Source organism: Ciconia boyciana, chromosome 3 (assembly GCF_034638445.1).
Source record: "Ciconia boyciana chromosome 3, ASM3463844v1, whole genome shotgun sequence".
Taxonomy (NCBI): domain Eukaryota; kingdom Metazoa; phylum Chordata; class Aves; order Ciconiiformes; family Ciconiidae; genus Ciconia; species Ciconia boyciana.
The window spans coordinates 103,556,765-103,580,835 of NC_132936.1; the positions used below are offsets into that span (position 1 = coordinate 103,556,765).

Genomic DNA, 24,071 nt, shown 5'->3' on the forward strand with positions numbered 1-24,071 from the left:
CTTTATATGACTTTCAAAACGTACTTTGTAGATCCTGAGAATCACAGTCTATTTGGAAGGCATGAGCAACATTACCAAGTCTGCATCAGCCCTCAAAGTGACAAAGCACTTTGCAATGATACAAATGGGTGACCAAGTAATTAGTTTGCAGAGTTACGACAAAAAAAAAATTGACCTCCCTACTATATTGCGTGTGCTATTTAGAAATCATAAGGTAATCTAGGTAATGTAACAGTAAGGTAATCTAAAAAACCTCCAACAAGCTGACACTTTAGCTCCTCAGTAAGAGAATACTATCCAGCAAATATCTGTTAGAAATTATCTATGGAGAGGTAGGTAGGCATTTTATTTTTTCTACACATGGAATAAACAGGATAATGCCAAGGCTTCGGTTTAGAGTAACACAGAGGTTTAGACAAACAGTTGAGGCTGTAAACCTTCCCACTTGCTTATATCTATGAAGCTCAGGAATGAAAATGGAAATCAATGAAGTGAAAGTCAATACTCCTTTTTGTCAAAAATTTGGATAAAACCTCGAAGGTCTTTGCCCTTGTAGAAAGAGACAAAAAAAGACCCTGTTACTCATGATAAGTACATTAGTTTGGAGTTATTAAGAATTAATGATGTATTCCATAGTAATCAGATCACTGCCAAATAGACTTGACCTTACCTAGCACCAGGGACTGAAGACTAGCCATTGAGCCTTCTTGAAGCATTGAAACATCTGCAACCCTTTAGCAGCTATCAACACCATCTGATGTAGGAAGAGACTATTTCAGGATTTCATCCTGTGATGATGAGAAAATACTACAAGCAGACTACATGATAGTAAATTTTCTAAACTCTACCTTGTAAGATACCTGCTCACCTATGGAAGGTAACCCTGCACAAATGAGAGACTCTGTCTACAGAGTCTACTCTGACTACAATCCTTGGAGATGATGGAAGAGATGACCCATATTTAAAAAAAAAAATCAGTAGAGCAGGACCATCTATAGAAAGGAATAGGTACAACCTAGACCAGGCCATGGCAAAGAGGACTACTGCTACAAGTTCCAGGAACCTGTCTCTGACTCTACAGCCTATTTATTCTCTGCCATGGAAATAAATTTCTTGGACATAATCTGGGACCAGCAGTCTAGATCAGCAGTTCACAAACTGGGAATCATGCAAATGGGAGGAAAAAAAGGGGTAGCAATCATCAGTATCCAGCAGAAGTTTCTCAAAGCCGCAGCTCTTCTGCTTTTTAAGTTACTCTGGGCTCAGCTCAGCAAGTTGATTGCAACACCGAGCTTCTGTGAAGCAGTTAATAGCTACTGGGGAGAGCTGCTGAAAGTAAGCGTTCCTGGGGTGAGAAGAACGTGAAGCTTCCCTATGAAGTAGCAATGAAGGATGTGATCTCTCTGACGCAGAGTAAGGAATAACACCCAAAGCCACCATTTTGACATCTTTCTTTTCCTGGAGATACGATGTTAATACAGCGTGCGTTGTGGGGCTGGAGTGGCAAAACTGCCCCCCATCCTGTAGCAGGGAGAGGTACCTGTAATGGCAATTCTCCAGAGCACAATCTATAATAATCTCCAGCCTGTTATCTTATCCCGGTCTATTCCCCCTACCTCAAGAAAACATGTATCCAGCTGAGAGGAAGGGTAGGGAATGGCAGAGAAAACATGTGAGAACTGCTCCTGGATCTACCTCATGCATCATTTCCAGCAGATCTGGAATTTAGCTGTGGGCGTAAGCAGTTTATTGGCGCAGGTGAGGCTATATCAAGAGGAGTAAAAATAAGATGGTGTTGCCAGTCTGATGTTGCTTCTAACATCAGTACAGATTGCAATGCCAATGCAGGCACCTACCTCAAAGAAAAAGGAGGTTAGAGGTTTCTAGCCTACACTTCAATCTGTAGTGGCATTGGAATCAAAGGAAGGAAAGGAATACCCAGGTAAGAACTACTAAACATGCTAAAGCTCTCAGTAGTGGGAAGAATACTTTGATACACAGCAAGGGAGACAACGGAAATAAGAAAAAAAATTTTCATCCATAGAACAAAGGCTGTGACAAATCTCTAGCAGGGGCAGCAACAGAAAGGTCCTAGAGATTAACAAAAGGGGAGGTGGATGTGTAGAGTTTCAAGCAATTTTGTTATGTCATTGTGTCTGGCTGTAATGACAAACAGGACCAGTCTTGTTTATAGAAAGCATCAAGCCTTGACTCTTTTTCTTATCCCCCATTGTAAAGGTCAGACACTTTTATCTGAGATATCCCAATATATTTTCCTGTCTTGAGGCTTTTTAGTGATCCCTCAGCCACTGCTCTGCAAGTCTTACAAAAATGCCTTGAAGACAGAACAAACCTTCTGTTGTCCAAAGATAAGCTGTGTACCTTCAGCCTTACAGAGGAGAGTTAAATAAAGCAGCACTCTAGAGAGAAACAAGCTTGCACAGCTTTAAGAAGAGAAGGTCATGAGGAGTCCTATTGCTGTCTTCTTTGACCTAATAGAAGGATGTAGAGAAGACAAAGTCAAACTCTTCTCAGAAAGACGCAGTGAAAGGACTGCATTAGATGAGGCAATGGACACAAGTTGCAACAAGGGAAATTTTGATTAGATATTAAGAAGTTATCCACCATGAAGGCAGTCAAACCTTGGAGCAAGTTACTGAGAGAAAATGTAGAATTTCCATTCTTGGAAATGCTCAAAACCTGACTGGACAAGGCCTTGAGCAAACTAATCTAAGTAGGCTGTGCTTTCAGCAGTGGTTTGAATTAGATAATGTTCAGAGATCCCTTCCAATCTATATAATCCTGTGGTTCTTGACTAGGCATTCCTCTTGTCAGGAACAGATGGGACAGAGAATCAAGAAAATAACCCTGTCGGTGTATCTCTGGTAACTTCTGGAGCCTTTTCTTAAAAAACCATGTGCTATGTTTACCTCCACTCTGTCATCTTGTCAGAAACCTGGAAGAGAGGTGTAGGGGCTGCTGCCATGGAAGCTTTGGAATTCTTGTGGTATGAGGGGCAGAGTAGAAACCATGGTCCACAGTAACATAAAGAACTTGGAGACAAAATCAAGAAGAGTACTCCCACAAACCTACCTGTTTAACACTATGCTATTTACATTACGGAGAGTTGTTCAGGGAATGTAAGAGCACCAGTTCTCATCCGCATCAAAGGAAGGTCAGAAAGCTCCGCATGAGAAGAGCATCCATCCTGTCCTGATGCTACTAAGTTTTCCATCTCTGATGTCCAATATACACACATACCAAGCATGGAAAACACGTGCTATCGGTGGAAGAACTTCTCTCAAGTCTTCCCAAAACACTTGTGCTACTATTACAGTCCAACATCTTTATAGCAAAGCTGAATTATATTAGGGGATATCTGAACAGGAAGTTTTCACCTTTGTCCAATGTTTTATGGCATCTATGTACAATAAGTGATAGACATTTTGCTCCTAAAATTAGAAAAAGCACTGTAGCATGAGTACTTCCCACAAATTTCACAGCTAAGAAAGAAACACTGCTCGTAACTGCTTTACTTTTCTGCAGTTCACGATTTCTAGTAAGTTTTGAAAGTATTAAATGGGCAGTGTTCCTTTACTCCAGTGCTGTAGGGCATTTCTTGATAATCAGGAGGAAGTAGGAGAAATGAAATGAGTGTTACTTTCAGCAAAAGCTGAGTCACAGTTACATTTCACTATGCAACACCCTGCCCTTTGTGCCCCTCTGCTTACAGGCTGCAGCAACCTTCAGCTGTCTACAAGTTGAAAGTCATGTTCAAAAACCAAACAATGAAATCAGCAACTTTTGTAACATGTCACATGGATCTGTGAGCATGATTCTGGGAAAGTTCCAAGCTTAGAAAATGTTGCTCCTACTATTCCAATCATGTGGCAAGAACTTTTTGTTTACATGGTGTATTTGTAATACTGTGTAGGATCAGGGGTTTCAGCCTGAAAATAAAAATGGGATATTACTGGAAACTGATTAACAGTGACAATGGCCACTAACAGTCCTCCATTACATGGGTGCATATTAGGAACTGCAGATAATTAACACACACTTATTATGTCATACAGTGACCAACTAATGAAATGCCATGGAGACACTTGTGCTGCTTTCAATAGCATTTGGATCAAACAAGCCATGACGCAAAACCAGCCCAGCCCCAAAACAGTTGATATCGAGCCCTTGGGTACATGCTAAATAAGGATGACTGAAGTTCCCAAACTGACATACTGGCTATGAACAGATTCCCAGACTTCTGAGCACTCACAAATGAAGTCAACTCCCAGTAAATCCGGCAGCTGTTTTAGCTTCACGATGGTTAGAGTTTATATACCCAGGCTTTGCAAACAATGCTAGAAACCCTTGTCACTGTTTGAGACCTGTTAAAGCATCTGCTAATACCTATGGCTTATTCACTCAACAAACTGATGCTATTTAAGATGCTCTTGCCTTTCTGCAAGGGGTTAACATCACCAAGCAGTTAGAGGGAAAAAAAAAGTATGAGCAAACCTAAACAAAAAGCAGCCTCAACCATCTGCTAAATTAACATACTCTTTGTGCAGCTGAACTATATTGACAAAGCTATACAAGCACATAGTACAAAAATGCAGTTAGGCACTTACATTTTATGTATCTCTAGTTCAGTGTATAGGGTCAAGTTATTATTACACTTTTATGGTGAGTTCATATTCTTATCAAATTTATCTTAATGGACTAGTGTAAGCATAATGCACAAAGTGTTCTTTGCCTCTATCCTCTTCTAAACCAGAACTTCCCAGTTTCAGAAGTGTTAAAGGTAAGTTTATAATATGCAATATGAGCTTATATGTTGTCTCAGCCATAGTTCCAGCATGAACTCAACTAATCACAACAGCATTGTGCCACATCAAAGACCCAAACTAGACACTATGCTGTGACATATGGCTACCACGAGCTTGTTCAGAACTTGGGTATCTCTGCATGTGCACGACTAGATGGTATAGACATCCTCAGTGTATTTCAGAAAAGGACCCATCTGATCTCTGTAAAGTTGGTTCCAGTCTGCACCCATCTGTACACCATGAAACATTATGTACAACTCATACCCTGTATTATCAGAATGCCAATTATCAGAAAGTGAACTAATATTCAACATCCTAAAATGGAAGTTTTCAGAAAGCAGATACAAGCAGGAAGGACATACTGTCATATTTGAATCTTATGCAATACTTCACTAACACAATTGTCAGCGTAACTCGCAAAACCTCAGGTCATCTCCAGTGTCAGATGTTATCAGACTTCTTTGTAAACCATTAAGCTTTGAAGAAAAGGTATCTGAAGATACCCAAAAAAAGACACAAGTGGCTTTCAGCATGTTCTCCACATATTGTATCATACAATGAAAACAAAAGGAGACTGCGAAGCAAGGGTAGAAAGTAGTTCTTCCTCTGTGTGACTGCCCTCCTTTAATTTACTGCATTCTGTTATAAACTTATAATCCAATTCTGTGAGAAATAAATGCTTTTATGGATCTAAGTATTTCTCAAAACCAGGCAAAGACCACAAGAGAGTCATCTTCCCAATCATATTAAGAGCAAACTGTGATTGAATGAATCAAGAATTAACACTACAACAAATTAAAGGGACAGTTTACAGTAATTAATTGTCCAAATTATAGGTCTTATTAAAAATAAGAGTATCATCACAATAAAATGTTTTTTATAAATGCTAGAGCACTATAATAAACCAGCAACTGTCAAGCTCATCTTTGAGAAACATTGGAGGAGGGAGTAAAAACAACCCCAAATATCTTCCCTTACTCCTGTTACTAGAAATAATATAAATCAACACCTATGGCACCAACGCATTCCAATACCAAGATGATCCTCCTTCAGACCTATGTCTATGGATGCAGCTAACCCACTCTATGCAGGGCATTAGCTTCAAAACAGCACTGTCCCACCTCTTGGCCTCGTGAAGCACATTCATGAGGGGAGAAGAGATTGTAAGATTGGGGACATATATTATCTCCACTTTCACTCTTGGAGAGTTTACAGGAAGAGAATGAACAGCACAGTGGAAGTTTTATAACAATAAGGTACCCCCGAATCAATGCAACTAGGCGTGGTAAATACAGTCAAACAATACTGAAGTGTTTTTCAGGACCAGACTCTTCATTAGACATCATCAGAAACTTGCTGATAGCCTCTCACATGCTCAATGAGAACAGATATGGAAATCAAGATTTAATCTAGTCTTTAAAATGATTGCTGAAAATTATTTAAAAAGAGTACTTATTTGTTTTATGTCAACACAATTTATTTGCCTTTATACAGATGGTCATTCTATTTTGTATCTAGATTTTCATTGCAGCACTTAATATTGTACAAGATTGCTATTCGTAACTGGACATTAAAAAAATGTGTCACCTTGTTTTATGGTTCAAATGTACAATAAAAAATGTTCCCAAGAGACATCTGGTTTGTATTCACACCAGTTTGGTTTAAACACATATGTCAACAGATAATCCTCATATTCCAAGTCTGAGTGAAAACAGACCTTTTCAGCAAATTCAGCCTCACCCTAATTCCTTCTGAAATAAGTGATAATTTCTACTTTATTGGGTGCAGAGTATTATCCACTAGTGATAAAACTCTCATTGAACTTAAAATTCTTACCTTTAATAATCAATTCTTACCTCATCCCATTATCACTGATCTCAGTGACACAGGAACATATTCTAAGGGAACATTAAATAAACAAGCATATGCCTTTTTAGATTGGAAATTATATTTTTCAAAGAACTGACAACAAGCATAAAAATGAATCATAATAACCTTTATTACAGATGCACTCTTATTTTCAACAGCTGAAGACTGTTTCTTTTCAGTCCTAAATAGCTTAGCATTTAAGCAGAACAGCAATCACAAAACAACAAAACTCTACAGCAGTTACGAAGTAGCAAAAGAATAAAACCTGCATTTCTTTATCGGCATTTTTAAGCCCTTACAAAGACTGCACTAAAGACAGCGTAACTGCCCAGGAGGCAGGCAGGATACTACACTGTAATCACAGTTATTAGAAGCTATCCGAATTATAGAAGTTAAAGCAAAACCAGACTTATTTTTAAGTACTGTGTTTAGTATAGCACAAAGATTAAAAATAATTATTTTTGCGGATTACAAAGGGCTTTTAAGACATAAGCAACCACGACGGATTATTGCAATTCATTCTTCTAAAATGTGAATAAAACAATGACAGATTATGTGAAAATGAAATAAGTTTTCAGTAGATTCTTGAATAACATTCAAGTAGCATGCAACTCAATCCTTAAAAACCATTTCATTATTTATAACATAAATCAAATTAAAAGGCTAAAAAAATTCAACTTATAATTAGGCACTGAAATGCATTTTCAAAAGTAAGTTAGTGATTTGACTGGGAGGAGGGAGGAACAAAGCTTTTGTGGGAAATCTCTCAGTTCCAGAATGTATGCAAAATTAGACAAAAGCTAATTAGAAAGCCTTAGAAGACCCTACTTACAAACAACATAGATATAAGAAGTTACCCCAGTTGAAACACAAATCAATGACCAGAAATACAATTTACATACCTGCTACTAGGGGGAAAAGCAGTAGACTACAAAGTCAGTACATTGAAATCATCTTAAAAGTAGTTATTGAAAGGGAATCAAAGAAATTTTAAAACGTTCTTCACTTTTAACATTGTGTAGGTTGTGTGTTTTAGCAGCCAAACCTGTGGCTTTTGGTCACACATCAATCCATATGCAGAAAGGAAACCAAGAACGAGCAAACTCTCCCATCCAAGAACCTACACACCCAGTCCTGCATCACTTGTTAGTGAGAACTGTCACTGAGCTCAACAAGGACAGGACCACGCCCCACTTGGAAAACAGCTTTATCTTATTTGCATTACTTTTAAATGTAGGGCAGAAATAAGATACCATCTCAGAATCATTCAATAAAAAAATATTTTGAGATTTAAACATGCAGAAAAGTCAAAGAAATGAAAGATTAAATTCTCACAAAGCAACAATTCCCTCCTCCAGTGTAAGTTGCATGGTGCATTTCTGCTGATAATGTTTAAATATTTTGCCTTGACACGTGTTCATGCATGGTTTTGCTTTTGCAGTGCATTCAACTGAATGAGTAATAGATCAAGGATTTCTTCTAAGCATTGTGCTCACTTAAGATAAATGTTCCACAGTACACAGTGCCCTGTTGTTTATAAAGTTTCAAAATGGTAGTCATGATCTATTGAGTCCATTTTCAACCTCCCACATTTAGTAAGGCATTCCGAAGCAAAAGACAAGTTCCAAAGAATGTATGAATCTGAACAGTTATAAAACCAGGAGCCCTTAGGGGAAAACAATGTGTTTTTTTTTTTAACTCGTTTTAAACTTCTTTACACAACTGTTCCCGTTTTGCAAAATATTTCCCATTGTGATTTACAGTATACTACAGTTGTTTCTTTGTGAACTTTATTAATTAAGTTATCCACATATTTTTTTTTATAACAGTTGAAAACCAGAGTTCCAGACCACAGGCAGTCATAGGTAAAGGCAAATATCACACCAGAGCAAACAAAAAAAGACCCAGTGGATGCAGAGGAAGTGACAGGAAGTTTTGGAAGAAACAAACAGAACAGAACAAAAGTTTCAAAGACCCTGAGCAGCATCAAGATGATTTATGTGAAACATTTTGACTTTACAGTCTTGGAAACTTTGATTTGGGGGTGGGGAGGGAGGCAAGGGCAGGACGGATGAGCATGGAGAATGCAGCAATAGGGCTTAATCTATTTCTGAACTTTGAGAGTCAGATTTAATGTAAACTTTCAAGTTACACTGTTGGTACACAGTGGTAGCAACAACAAAAAGTTCACAAATTCTGCAATTCATTGTGTCATGATAAACACTACCAGGTAACAATCCTGCACTGACCCTGCGAATGGACTAGTTGACAAAATGTCAATTAGAAATTAATAGATTTATGAAATAGTTTAATGTTAAATGAAAAGCTGTGGTAACCTTATGATACAAATTAAAGTTTATGATTAATTCACAGGTAATTCACACTTAATTCACACTTGCTGGGAGAGAGGAATTTATCATCCAAGGAATAAAATAATTTAATTTCTCAAAAATTTGTTAGAGCTGAATGCTGTGAAATCTTACCAGGATTTGAGGACAGAAATAAAAAAGGAACTTTTTTTGATAAGTTATTCAAATTTTCAGTAATGTAACAAATGTCACAAATGGCATAAATTGATTTGTGAGACTATTAGACTACAGCAGATTTAAATGAATACCAGTATTGTTTCAGTTCCTACAGATGCTGTAGCATCTGCTCTCTGCAGAAAGTAGTAAAAGGTCAAAAGAAACAGGTAAGGTGTTTAACGTGCAATTTCTACTTATCTTAGGTATTCACATGATAAACAGTCTTAATGTTATGCTCACATTGCTATGAGGTACAAAATGTATTATCTCTATTTGTCAGAAAGCATTAAATGACTTACCTAAAACAACCTGTGGTAGACTGTACATTTCCTAAGTTTCTTGCTCACATCTTAACTACTCTTTTCTACCTGAAAAGAAAAACGCTCAGGATCACTGATCATTCTGCTTACACTTGCTCAGAGAAAGGAATTTATCACCTAAGGAATAAAATGAAATAATTTCATTTCTCAAAAAGCCATGAATTCTTGACTTTGGTGCTGCTAGAAAAACAGGGGACTCCCATGAAGAAAACTACAGGATACTGACTTAGCGCCTACGCTTGATCAAGGGCTGTTCTTAAGTAATAGCAAAACTGTACACACTGAGGGATTTGTAAACTTTTTAAAACATTAATCTTCTCACATACCTTCATCATCCAGACTATACCCACTTCTACAAAAACTTTTATCATGTCCCTTCTTGAATCCCATCTTCCCTCATTAGATTCACAACCACAGTGTAATAAATAGCTTTAAGGGTAACTGCCATCCTCCACCTTGCATAACCTAACGATCTAATGAGAAAATGATATTTCAAATACATTTCAAATGTATCATGGTTTCTCCAAAATGAAAAAGCCAGACTGCAAGACCTGACTTGACATTCAGCTCTGGTTCATACCAAAAGGAAATCCTTATGATTGTGAAGGAGAGAAAGTACCACGTTTAAGTCACAGATATAACTCCCATTTACCTTTCTGGAGAGCTCCCACAGAAAAAGGAAGACAACCACAAATCAGAACTGTAACGTAGCCAAATCTCCTCTATAGCCACAGGAAAGGTACAATTATAATTTAGCAACAAAACAGCAACTCCTCCAGGCAGAACTAAATCATAAACATCATATTGAGAAACAAAAAAATCACTCCTCCTTTCCCTCTACCCTCAGGCTTATAATTAAAGGAAACTCAAAAGAGATCCTCTTTATTTCTACTGCTTGAAAACAAAGAGCTCTGTTGAGTCAGGGAATACATATCTCTTTCTTAACTTCCACCAGAAACTCCTTCTAGTCTGCCCTGAAAATGGATTCCAGATATAGAAGGCAATAGAAAATAAATATATATTTTTTTTTTAATCAGATCAATAGACCTAAGTTGTTAGAAGTATGTGAACCTTCATAAGTCTCATAAGAATTAAAATACCCTGATTACATTAAAAAGCTAGATGTTTTTAGAGAAAAGGGTAATTAGCACTTAGAAGTGAGGAGGAGCCTTAATCATCATGGAACTTAACAAACAGCTGTTAATTATTGCCTGTGAGAAAGCAAAGGGCTGACAGGAAGAATAATGACAAAATTAAGTACCAAATTTATGTTTCTGTTGAAACCACAGTTTTTAAGTGTCCACTTGAGTTAAAAAAGTTAAGCTCTGGGCTTATGTTTTGGAGGCACTCTATCAGTCCACTCGCATTGCTTTGTGAAAATATTCTCCAGCCGCTGACTGGCCATTTCTGTCCTTCAGCTTGAGAGCCGCTCTAGCACCCAGTAGCTGCTCAGGCTCATCCCAGTAACTTCCATGAGGACATTCAGTATATTGAGCAAGTACGCCACATTCTGGGATGGGAATGAGTAGGATCCATAGCTCATGGTAGTTCTGCTGTAGAGGGTATTTATTATGCAAGACTCATGCATAGTCTGATTCTGCTCGGTACTCACTGACTTCCAGGAAGGTTGTTTCTGACAGGGCACCACCTGTAACCTAGGAAGGGCAAATGGAAAATTCTGGGAAAGCTTCATTTCAAAGCATAGGACTTTTTCCAGGATAAAGGGATTATTTAACTATTTGCCAGAGAGGTTCTAGTATAGGATAGTATAGGCAGAGATGTACAATCAGTACAGATTTTCTTTTAGAGTTACAGTCAGCTTTGCAATGGTATTCTGGTAGCTCATTCAAAAGACTGTTTCCTTGTCGGCATACAGTCATCCTTATAATGGTGAGGTAAGCATTGTAAATGCCCCCTTCAGAGGAGATGACAGACCTGACAATATATCCTGGGGCTGTTTTGTGGCACTTAGAGCAATTAATTGTGCAACTACATGTATATTAGTCCAAACACCATTCTCTTTGACAGGTGTGTTCGTAGTAGCACGTAACCAGAAACAGCTTAATGGGAAAGTAGCAGCTATTAAATTTCTAGAAGCTAATGAAGTAATCCAGGTTTTTGATAGAGGACAGCTTTATCATCCTGATTTTAGGAACAGCACAAATTTGTTGATACAGGTTTCCGGAATTTCTTTTTTAAAGCAGCTGAAGGAGAAAGGCTTGTAGTCCTGAAAGCTTGTCCACTTTTCTCCTCTCTTCCTCTATATGATTCAATCTAATGAAAGACACAGCCACTCTTTACTAACCGTACTACCTTCCCTTGGAATGCTTTGTGACAGCAGTATTTAGCTTAGGTTTGCACCGCACCGTGCTATCATTACGCTGCACAACAAAGCCCTTCAAATTGGATATGCAACCTCTGCAAACATATGCCGCTTTATCACAATGAAATACTGAAAAAGAAGGATTGTCAACAACTATTCAACTACCTTTTCTAGTGCACTGCCACACGAAGGCCTGAACCTCTCCTTTCTTCAACTTTCCAGTCAAGGCTTTGGCTAAGCCTACCCAAAACCACTTGGAAATAATCTCAAATTAACTACTTGGTTAAACTGTGGAATGAAAATATTCCTGGTTTAGATTTAGTTCAGGGTAGTCTAGATTAGTTCAGATTAGTCTAGATTTAGTTCAACACCTTTATCTTTCAAATACACAAAAGATGAGTTTAAGAACTTGTGCATGCTGATGCGGACACAGCAGTCATACAGGGACAGAAGTTGGCACACTCATTTTGACTTCAGGCAATTTTAACCTCCTTTACAGCTCTTTTATAGAGACCTTTATTTGGTGCTTATTGCATAACTCTTAGTGAATTTTTCTAGGTCTTTTACCTGCTCACAGTCACTAACAGACCAGAAGCTACTTGCTGATGATGTAATTCAAGCTCCTTGTTTCACATGGCCTACCACATTTTCCTTGAGCTCAAACAATCTGAGAAGATGCCATTCCAAGCTAAAGATCTATTTGCTGCCTAGTCTGTCTACAGAAAGCAACAGCTTTGGGAGACAGGCATACAGTTACTGACTTTTATGCACAATTTCTCAAAAAAGCCACATGCAGAAGGGATCAGAAAGACCCAGAAGCTTTATAACACCCTATTTTGAAATACAAAGGGTTACAATAACACGTGGGTAAGTCTTGTCTACCAAATACTACTATTAAAAGCTTGCACACACAGCCCACTATCCCTTCAAACATACAATTATTATAACGCCTTTTTAAAGGTAGGATGATCTTATTCTTAGAAAAAAGGCAAAAGAGCCAAGGCCAGCACCTGCAGGGGAGAGTAAACACTTTCACAGAAAGAGTACATGGCCACAAAGGCTACACAACATCCTCAGGCTGTTCTTGACAGAGATGGACTTGGCAACTGGAATAGAAATGAAACAGCACCCTTATAAGATTCTAGATATAAGCTACTGCTGTCATTGCTGTAGTTAAGAGAAAGACTGTAACATAAATGGCATCCCTGACACGGTATTTATGTAACATTTAATTGTGGGGAATGCCATGTTCCAGTGGGCATAGACACTATCCCCCCAGGCAATACATTACTTTTCTTTACTGGAAGAGCACAGTACTGGAAGAAGAGCACCATGGTTTACTGTTTGCTCCTGCTCTCAGTGTGAGAGAGAGTTATTCTTTCACATAGTGCCCCGCAAAAAGAGGTCAGGCAACGTCGCGGGCTCCCTTGCTGATGCCAAATAAAGGAAAACCCATGGCATGGCACAAAGAAGCCTCTCTCTTTTTCAAGAGCTATAAATTCAGCCGGAGCTGTTGACCCCCGTGACTCAGAGGCATGACTACCCGCAGAAATCAGCACGCCGGCAGCGGCTCCCCGCCCCGCGGGGCAGGCAGGGCTGTACCGGGCCCGGGTTCCCTGCCCGCCCGCCCCTCCACCAGGGCGGGGAACGGCCCCTCTCCCACCCGGCCGGCCCGCGCGGGCTCCTCCCAGGGCCGCGGGCTCCTCACCTCTGCCCACCGGCCCGGCCCGAGCCCTGCGGCCGGGGGATGAGGAGCGCCCCGGCCGGGGAGGGCGAAGCCCCCTCCGCCACGGCGGGAGCCCCGGCCCGGGCCCCGCCCGCCGCCTCAACGAGCCCGGCCCGGTCGCCAGGCAACCGCCGGCGGCCGCTGTAAACACCGCCACGCACGTGACATGACGTAACGTAACATGGCACGCACCACACCGACGACGCACGACGCGGCAGCGGCCGCCCCCACATTACGTCACTCCCCCCACCCCTCCCCCCCCCCCAACGCCGGGAGCGCCTATAAATAACCCGAGGGACTGCGCACGCGCACTGCCGGCGCGCGGAGCAGGGAGCGGTGCTCGGGCCGGAGCCCAGCGAGGCCGTCACCGCGGCCACGCCCGCGGGCCACCGTGCTCCCACCCTCACCTTCTATTTTTATTCCTTTGTTTCAAGTCCCCGCCCCTCCGCCGGCAACCGCCGCGGGAGGACGGGATGACGCCATCCGCTTCCCGGAACGATGACGCGCCGGACGGTGGGGGGGGAGGCCGCTGGAATGCGCGCGGGGCTTCGCTGCCTTAAAGGGGCAGCGTCCCCCGGCCCCGCCCCCGGGCGGCCCTGACGGACGGGCGCAGCTGGTGGGGGGGCCGCGGAGCCGCGGGGCGCTGCCCTGCTCCAGCCCCGGGTGTCGCCGCCGCTCCGGCGGGGGGCCGCGGGGCCCGGCCCCTGCCCAGCCCCTGCCCGGAGCGCTCGCGAGGGGCCGGGCCCGGGCGGCGGCAGCGGAGCCGGCCCCGAGGGGAGCGGGGCGCGGGCGGGCGGCAGGTGCCGTCCTTCAGTGAGGCCCGGCCCGGGTGTCGCCCCCCGAGGGAAGCCGGCCTGGCGGTGAATGTGCCCCCTCCGGGGGGTCCCCAGGTTCCCGGGCTGGGGGTCAGACCCGAAGCGGTAGGGCTGGCGTAGGGGTTGTCTGGGGTCTTCCTCCGCCGGCTCTGCCGGGCAGTTCCGTGGCCGAGGCCGCCATCGGCCTCGCCTGACGTTACTCGGGGTTTGTGTTCAGCGGTTTCTTTAATCACGGCTTAGCCTGCAGGAGTAATAAAATATTGCTGCTGCAGAGCAGTGCCCCGAGGCCTGGCTCTGCTGCCGGAGTCAGGTACAGGGAGAAGAGGGATGCCGGGTCCAGCCCCACAGCTGCAGCGTCGCACGGGCAGCGTCTCTCTGCCACCACAAATACACATCATCAATAAAACGACGGTGGTTTACAAAGGAAGACATCTTTAATGTCTTTCCTATGTATTTCTAACTGAAACACAGAAGCACCAAATCCTACAATAAAGGCTTTCCACCGATACGTTAAACAGGAACGTGTTTGACGGAATCAAACGCAAACAATCTCAACTTGGCTGAGAGCTGAGGGCTTCAAGCTGCGGGTGTTGTCCATAGTAGGTTATCTCTGGATTGGGGATGTGCTCTGAAATAAAGCCCCTCACTCAGTATAAGGTCGAGATGATGCTGTGGCATCATATTTAGATCATGGCTCGTAGGGAAATGTAGGGTGTTCTTAGTCACCTATGGCATGACCTTATATTCCCACTCAAATTAGTAACAACAGTTGGTTTCTTATGGGGCATGTGAGATTTAATTTATTAACTGAGTTTCTAGGATAAGTGGGGAGAAACTCAGAAAAGGCAGGAGCTGAGAAGTCAGCAGAGGAAGGGGAAATGCTCAGAGAGATGGCGCTCCCAGAGAAACGTAAGTCTTGTCTCCTCAGTTTCTCAAATAGGACATTAATGTAAATACAGTTCTTTATCAACAAATATTTTTGGTACAGTGCCCTGAGTGATTTTTTTTCCTGACTTTTAAGCTACCTGGTTATGGTTTTCATTTCAGCGTTCACCTTTTGTTTAGTTTTGAGCCTTTTTATTGAATAGCACAGTGGGATCTGTCAGAATACTAAAACTCTTTGTGTTCTGAGAATAATGTTTCAGCCATCCGAAAAAAAAAAAGCCTCCGTTTACATTCAGATGGTATATCTTATTCATCAGGCTGGCATGTGGGAATATTGATATATGTTTGAGCATGTAAAATCCTGGTAGGCAAATACCAGAGTAACTCACCTCTGTATATTACAGAAAAAAAATGCCACAGCTTAGCCCTGAGATAGCCAGTGTGTCACAGATGTATGTCCCCACATCTTTTAACTCTGGAACGAGTTCTGCTCTTACTGTCCCTTCGGCTGCTTTAAGGGAGGACAAGATATGTTACAGGAACTTTTAGCTTGTTGAAGGGCTTCTGGCTTTTTGCATTATGATCCAAAAGTGAGCTAAAAGGTTTTTTTTTTCCTAAATGATCACTTGAATTAACTAAACCAAGAAAGAGGTAGAATTAACAAAACATCGGAGATGATTGACTCTGAAACGTAATCTAATTAAGATGTCAATTTAAATAAATCACTTACTGCTGTTGGAACTAAATAATGAATGTCAAAAGCTGTTTATGTGCAAAAGATATCTGTGAAGTTTTCCTGGGAAAGTCATTCTTTAAAAATTCAGTATTTTTCATTCTCGCTCTTATAAATAATCAGGCAGGCTATTCTCTTACCAATTTTATGTTTCGGTGAACCTGAATTTGATTGTCACGCAAGCTTCCGTATGAGTCATTATCATAATTTCACATCACTCATTAAATGAAAGTTGTTTTTCCCCCTAAATCCCCTAACCTACTTCTACCGTGCTAACAGGAGCATTCAGAAACTGGCACTAAGGTGCAGCTCTGATACAAGTTTTCTGTTTCCCTGTGACTCATTTGACATTAACATAATTATGTTACAGGAGTCAAAGTGATTTTCCAACTATGAGTAATGCACAATACTAGAGCGAATGTTTACAAGACACGGAGGCATATCAGCTAGCTGAAGTAACCAGCTGCTGATAACAGCTGAAGTAAGTTGGGGAATTAAAAAGTCTTATAATACAATTATCCTTCTTTGGCACTCAGTGTCATGTACAGCCGTGAGGTAGGTTGTGTGCTCTGCGAAGAAGGATCCAGAAGCAGCACTGTGCCCTAACGGGGAGAAGACCGAGCCTGTGGGTAGTTCGCACAAGAAGTCTTCATAGTTTTCTTCCCACTTGCATATTTATGGCAAAGTCGTGCTCGAATGAGAGCAGTGATCTTCTCAAGAAGCGGCTGTATTTACCAGAGTTCATTTCAAAACGCAAGTGACACACATCCTTTCAGCCAGGAAAACAAGATCAAAATGAAACAACAACAAAAAAAAATGAGGTCATCTCGCAGATATTTGAACCGTGTATATGTGAATAACACGAAAGAAGAAAACTGATAAGGATAAGACAAAATTCAGTGCTCTTACCACGATGAGATATCTTTTCTCTGTAATAAAAATAACTATCTGCAGGCTAGTGATAATGGTACAGAGAAGAATTACAATGAATACATTCTGAATAAATAGCAGAAAAAGTAACTATCAGATGTATAAGCCATAAGAAAAAACTATAAAAATAAAATAAAATCTTAGCGGTGATTACTTGTTTCAAGTGTTCCATGCAATTTTTAGAAATGACTGACTTCTCAGGATTTTTGTAAGTAGTTTGAGAAACAGGTTCATTTTTTTCTAACTTTTTTAGTTTACAGGTAGCTTTTGAATGAAACTGGGACACTTTCTATTTAGAAGTTTGTCAACTTCATCTGGTTATCCTTCCAATGAGGCCTTATTTCAGTAATGTGCTGAGCACCCAGAACACCACTGGTTTCATAAGAGTTGAGGACACTTAGTTTCTCCCAGGATTAGCCCGTGAAGGTAGAAGTCTAATTTTGAAATACCAACACAAACTAGCTACAATTTCCTAGAGTACTAGAACTGAAAATAACTAGCTAACAACTTTCCTGTAAAATACCACAATAATACGAGTGGGAAAAAGAGTGAAATGCAGAAAATACATGCTGATAGCAGAACTGTTAGTAGAAAGGATGCTTTCCGGGAGGCATATTCAAAGGAGTCAGAAAAAAATTCTACTTTACACCCCGTTTTTTCAATTCACAAGAAAAGCTGCTGAGGCCAGGCATTTTGCATGCTGGAATTATCATCACTGACTCTCAGAGCTGGATGAGGACCAGAAGTGGTAAAAAAGTTGTTCGTGGCCGAGGAGGGCTGGAGGAGGAAAGGTTTGCAACAGTACCTTGCGTTGACAACACTCCCCATTTTGCCAGGCGAGGCAAGACTTAGAGGTTTTCTGTTTTCTTTGCTACGGTTTTCGTGCTGCACAACCGTGGGCAAACTCTAGTTCTGTTTCCTTCAGTTTGCCCACCTCTTACTTACAGATGTATGTTACAGATTACATTACAGATGTAATGTACCTGCTGTGCAGAGATGGCCTTGGATGGCAACTGCTACTACAATGATCAGCATGAATGAATTTAACACATGTTGATAAAATCACCCAGCAGAACCCAAAGCAAATGTAAACAGAACAATCCAAGCCCCATCCACAGAAATAGATTCCCAGAGCACAATTTAGCAGTGTTAAATTTAATCTGATTTGCTATAAGCTCATCCAGGACTGTAGTTTTACAACTGCAAATATCCACCTCTGTAGCATGCTGTGCCACTGCGTTTACATTTATTTTCGCTGCTTTTAATTACCAATATCCCTGACTACCAAAGCTCAACCCTCAGCTCACATTGCTAAGATGTACTCCGGTAGTACCAGAGCAGGTTCCTGTACTACAGGTGTATGTTGTGTTATTCCTTACAGTAATACATAACAGGAGATGTTTGTAGAACAGTTCTGCTCAGCTCTATACCTACCTGGAGTCCCTTAATGAAGCGGTCTTGAAAGCAGCGCCTCTGCAATGCTCCGCATTTGCACCTCCTGCTTTCCCACTTGGCTCCAGAGGAATTTTCTTCTTATAATGATTTTCAGGGCAGCTGCACCCCATGCCCCCTCTTTTTCCTTCTTGGAGGAACTACCATTCATTTGTAATATTTATTTAGCATTCTGCAGTGACATATAACCTGTGCAAATTCCAAGTATTTAACCTTTGTTCCTTGCCGAAGCTTTGCGAATTAACTTAAAATAGCAGAGTGAAATAGGCACTGAGGGGCGTTTGCTGGAAGTAACTGATAAAATCTTGCAAGTACTGCTTGCCCTTACTGGTTGGTTGGGTTTTGTTGTTGTTAGCTTGTTTTTCAAGCTGAGCTCCCAAAACAAAATGTTCACAGACAATTATTCAGTATAGAAAATCATTATGATTTTAAAAAGTGAATAAAAGAAAACAGTTCCATCAAGATTTAGCTTATTTTTTGAATTAGAGAAAAATTAGCTGATATTAGTTTTTTGAGTTTTCAGAGTATGTATATCTTGTAACAAGGCACAATGTTTCTATAATAAAAATAGCTATCTTGGTGATAGCCGATAACATGTTACTATGAATTAGCAGCAGAAAACAGAATTGGGAGTGCATACCCATGCCAACAGCAATGAAAATAATTTCATCCCATTCCTTATCTGGATGAGACCCCAGTGGCGTTGTCTTTCCTCGGTCTGGATGGAGCAGCAACGGGCTGCTGCCATGTCCCACCGCAGGACAGCCAGGAGACCACAACCAACCTCCTCCATGGCTGCCAAGGGATTTGGGAGCGTGGATGTTAATGTCAGACCACCACTACAGTAAAGGTGAGCAGACCTGCCAGGAACATGAGCTCTATTAGGAAATACTTGGGGAGACCCTCGGATGAACGGCAAATATTGCTGTTTGGGATGGCGATGGCTCCCCAGCACGTTCTTATGGGCTGAGAAGGGCTGAGTTAGCGTGAAGACAGACAGGCAGCTTCAGCATGGGGCGACCCGGCCTTTTTGCATCTGTGGGCTGGAAAGAGAAGAGCTCGTCGGGGAGGGTTCCTGGGTTTTCCCCACAGGGCAGCGTGGGGAGGTTAAATGCCTCCATGGAGAGATTTGCTCTGCAGGAAACTCACCAAAGTCAACAAATACTGAAGCTGAGACTTTGTTCTGCTAAGTGAGGGGAAGCTCCTGCACCAGGGGAGATGCTGCCAGAAAACAGAGTTTTCCAAATTTTTCCTTCCTCAGTAGCCCTCTCTCTAAGGGTTTTTTCCATGAGGCTGTGTGTCAGGTCCCCCATATGACTCTTAATACTTTTTAGGAATATTATATATTGTAATATATATATTTAGAAAAATTGTATATCATAATACATATCAGTTAAAATATTTTTAGATACAGATTCATTTTTATCATTTGTTTCATATAAAGACTTCTCTTAGAAAACTGAATTTAACAAGCTATTAATTTTAACACTGAAAAACTAGACATTAGACTTTGTGCAATATTAAAGCCCAGTCCTGCTAACACCTGAACTCACTGTCATTACGTGCACGATTAAAATTAAGCATGCACGAAAGTGTTTCAAGGTTAGGATTTCCAAATTCTTTCACTTGTTTAGAGTAAAAAAACCCAGCAAACTAGTAACTGCTCATTCACATAATAAAATTGCAGTGGTGTCTACGTTAAGGGACTTGCTGTCATTTGATAGGCGAAGTATCTTACAAAACAAGTTTATATCAAACTTAAGACAAGGAAACACCCCAGTGCTATGATTACCTGCCCGACTGGCTGTATTTTCTAGTAGGAAAGAGAAATCCTTACTTTAACATCTTGAGTATCAGCTGGGCTGAATATGGTTATTTTAGAGTAAGGTGGCATGTTTCAGAGAAGAGATGAACTTTTTTTTTAATGTGTTCATTTAATTTTTCTATCAACACAAGTTTGATGTTTCCAGAAAAATTCAAAACTAAACAGTATTTTAATTTGGGATGGAAATATGCTTTTTGTTTACAAGGTGTACTGAACTCTGCTAAATCACTCATAAAAATGTTCACACAATAGTTCTGTCACATTACAATTCAAATTAGATGGTTATGGAGGCGTTGAGACTTTCTCCTGTCTAAACATTTTCCCACAGCTTTCTAAAAGAGAGTTGTCCCTGGTGGTGGTGCACTTGGATCATCACAGGAGAAAACAAAGTGGTTTCTCACGCCTTGTTAATAATTGCTGTCCTTACTGTGTAATGTAAACTTACTGAAGAGGCTCAGGAGCCAACGGAGTTCCCATAAAACCTCAGCCACCCAAAATCTAGTCACAGCAATACCTGACTTCTAGGTCCTCTCTCTTACATGTCTTGATCCTCAGCTGGAAGACTTCAGCCCCTTGAAGTGGCTCCCAAATCAGCCACCACGGTGTGCAGGGAGAAGCTCAGCCTCCTCAGCGGGAGATGGGGGACCGCTTGTCCCCCAGGCTGTAGGGAAGCACCTCTGTCCTCTTGAGAGCCGCAAACCTGAGATGTCTGCCTGTGCTTTGTTCTCTTATTTTTAGTTTAGCAAGGCATCACTCCTTTCTTGCAAACGCTGGTGGAAGGGTGAGGTATTGCTGCTTCCTTTAAGCATTCAGTAGGGATATGTAAGAGCCGGGTTCAGTTCCACTGACTGTCTAACGAGGTTTAATCTATCTCCTATTTCTCTTGATCTGGGAGGTTGCCTGAGCTATCAGGCTATAGATGGGGAGAGGAACACCCTCCATGCTCCTTGCTGAGGCCACGCAGAAAATAGAGAGAGGACAGCTGGCTCGGGAGGAGACTCTGTTTCTGGTCATTGCTCCCAGGGCTGCTCAAAGATTTTACACAAGCATTTTTTTAGAGCAGGAATGGAGCCCCATTCTCACTTCTTTGAAGCAAGTGCCCTAAAAGGCACCTGGTCTTTGAAAGAAAGGCATGACTACCCTGTGCAGGCGCTCACTCCCACTGCATAGGATAGGCATGATCAGAACACACATACCTTGGAGGATCTAGGGGAAGATTTAGTATCAGGAACCCACTGGACATGGTCCTGAGGAAGGCCCCTAGCTGGGTAGCAGATGTATTTGAGCACTCATGCAGAAGTGAAACTTTGAGGTGCACAGGAACACGAAGGTTGCTGACTGCAGCACATATGGGATCTGGGTGCCAGGGTGTTTATAGCCCCGGGCAAGGGTTTTCTCTAAAGGAGCTTGGGATTTGCTTGCTTTAGGTTACTACAGCTTGTCCACTTTAAAGTTGCCATCCTAATCCATCACAGTTTGAAAAGGAGGAGGATCCAGATCTCCTGTGGCTGATGGCTGTGGTTGAGGTTCTGCACGCCGTCTTTGGCCTGAACAGCCCTCAGGAGAAGCTCACAGAAAGGATATTTCCAGTTTAAAACAAACAAACTATAAATATTCCTGTAAAAGGAAGGGATGCGTACTGTGTGAACTTTGAGATGTGGTCCAAAAATATGTTGCTGACCTCCCACTTGACATAATCTGTTTCCCTATTAAACTGTAATATAATTAGGGCCTGCTCTAACCCTACCGCTGGTTTAATGCTTACATTGATGGAAATGTGACCTTGCAGACTGCAGTGAGAATAAGGTAGACATGTAAAGTCTAAAATAATCCATGCCATAGTAGAAGGAAGGATAGCCAAGACAGAATGCTTACCCCTGCTACCTTGCAAGATATTTAGGTGTCTTATCCCATAAGTGTAAATGGATGTTAGGCCAAAGGTCGTTGAGAACTTGGACTCAAAGCTCAACTCTCTTTTCATTAGTGCAAATGAAGTGCAGCTGAACTGGAGTCCGTGAAATCACACGAGGAAACGAAAGGAGAATTGGGACCAAAATGAACTGAGATCAAGAGTTGAGGGCAAAGATTCTTGTATCAACCAAAGAGGGGATTTGGAAAATAGGTGATGACTATGTTGGTAGGTGATCATGGTGCTAACAGTCACCATGATGATAATAGTTGATGACTGTTAGCTCATTTCATTTCATCTCCTGTGGCTGCTAAATTTCACCCAATAGCCCTTCTGTTGAGCTCTGGGAGACATGCAGCGGGTGCCATGAGAGACGAGGACCGGTCTTGAACTAGGGTAATAGAAGAAGGGTGATTATAGCCCCCCCAGGTTTTGTAAGCAGTCCATTTGGGGCAGGCACACTCACAAATAAGTAAGATTCAATGAATAGATTATGTCAGGAAGCCAAAGGATGCTGAAGTTCCCCTGTTACACAGTTTGCAGGAACGAGTTTAGAGAGGAAGCCCATGGCTCTGTCCTACCAATACCCTGTGGTAGGAACACCCACGATGGGGGAGAAGCTGCATGAGGGCGCTGGTGACCTCCTGAGGAGCCGGGCTGCGGCCAGGGATGCTGCTTTTACAACACCTCTTGTAAAAATATGTACAAAGGGCATTTTAAAAAGGGAAGAGGGTAGTGTTTAAACATACATTCAAGTTGGTGATGAAACCTACAAATGCTTAGACATCTGCATGGATATTTTAAGGGTACAGAACATTCATGGAAAAATGAATTTTATATTATATTATATTACATTATATTAGAGTATATTATCTATTTTTATTTTTTATAAAAATTATAGTGACCTGTAGTAATTGTAAACCAAACCCCAACAACTTGAGTACATGTTTAACCCCCACGCTCTGCAAAGAAAACTGTGTGCACATCGCACTTGCTGTGAGAGTCTTTTTTCACTGCAAACACTCTCAGCCTAACACATGGCTGATTTACAGCCTGAGTTCAAGAGATTGTACAGACCAGTAAGGAAATTGTTGAGAAAACTTTGGAGGCTAAACACCCACTTTTGCACAAAGCGCAAATCACCTGGAAGAAAAGACCTGCTTATGTTGCCTGCTAGAATATGTAACCTAGAATAGGTTACATAGAATATGTAACCTAGACTTAAATGTTGCCTGCTAGGTTACATAGTCTCTCTGCTTCATACAGATGCTTTGAACACAAAACAAATCATCAACAAAAAATATCAAGCTAAACCATCCCAAGGCAAATCCTTGGGTGATGAAATGAAAGCACTCATGCCAATTTTTATCTGTGGGGAGTTCCTGGCTTGTTTTGGGTACTCTGTCATACCTGTAGTTTCTGCACCAGCCACGGAGCTGCTGTTTTGTCTCACTGCTTAAAGTGGAGTAGTGTATAAGTGCTACTGACAGATACAGCCTCACTAAAGCCAGGAAGCATAACACTGAGCCTAATTTATGGTTTCCAAACAAGTCGTAGGACCGATCCTGCAATCCCAACTTGAGCAAAACTCCTTCTGAAGTGCTGGGCATGGCTATAAATTCAAAATGGAGTGCCAGGCTGGGCAGGGGGCTGCCTGATGCCTACCTGTGCCCCAACACGGCTGTCATTTAGAAGTAGACTTAACTAAACATTTCACAATTTTTCTGATACAATGTGGAACATCTTGGCTTATGCAAGGGCAAGAAATACTTCTGCATTAGCAAGGAAACTACCTTCCCCTGCAGAACATGACAGGCATCTGTCTCTTTAAAACGGGATGGTAAAGCACGTTTTACTTTGGTCAGCTTTCATTTATGGGAAAAAATGATAAATTTAAATAGATTTGAACTACACTTTATGGGAAACTGAGCCC

General features: G+C 41.5%; 1 long non-coding RNA gene across 3 annotated transcripts in view; it reads right to left on the reverse strand.

Moving 5' to 3' along the window:
• Positions 1-13,696, reverse strand: part of LOC140649541 (uncharacterized) — a 60,252-nt gene extending 46,556 nt beyond the window's left edge. For all 3 annotated transcript variants that reach the window (XR_012041646.1, XR_012041647.1, XR_012041645.1), the window contains exons 1-2: positions 13,572-13,696; positions 9,520-9,588 (exon numbers count right to left, since the gene is read on the reverse strand). This is a non-coding gene — a long non-coding RNA (uncharacterized lncRNA). The remainder of the gene's footprint in view (positions 1-9,519; positions 9,589-13,571) is intronic.
• Positions 13,697-24,071: the final 10,375 nt, after the last annotated feature.